This window comes from Formica exsecta, unplaced genomic scaffold, assembly GCF_003651465.1.
Source record: "Formica exsecta isolate Colony F162 unplaced genomic scaffold, ASM365146v1 scaffold82, whole genome shotgun sequence".
NCBI classification, from domain to species: domain Eukaryota; kingdom Metazoa; phylum Arthropoda; class Insecta; order Hymenoptera; family Formicidae; genus Formica; species Formica exsecta.
In genome coordinates this window covers 2,124,565-2,124,925 of record NW_021853592.1, presented here as the reverse complement: position 1 = coordinate 2,124,925, position 361 = coordinate 2,124,565, and positions in this window count along the sequence as shown.

The window sequence follows — 361 nt, the reverse complement described above, 5'->3', positions numbered from 1 at the left end:
TCTGATCGCGACGTCGTATGATAATCACGCGCATTTCCGAGATACTTTCCCACGATACGCGGTTATCCTCGAGCTATACCCGTCCACTTTCCGTCGTATGAGATCCGGAGATGTAAGCCTAGATACGGCGACAATTCCAAGAATCGTCGCAAAATTCAGAGATTGAAGGAATGACGTAGAGACTTTTTCAGTCAATGGCTGTAAAAAGAATAAAAAGCGTAATAGCATCTCGTAATTCGGAGATTCAAAGGTCGAAGATTCTGCGATCTGGGAATCGAGGAAACGATAAATCTTTTTGCAAAGCAGCTTTCATATGCAAATTATATCTTTTCTTGTTGTACACTATATATATATATATATA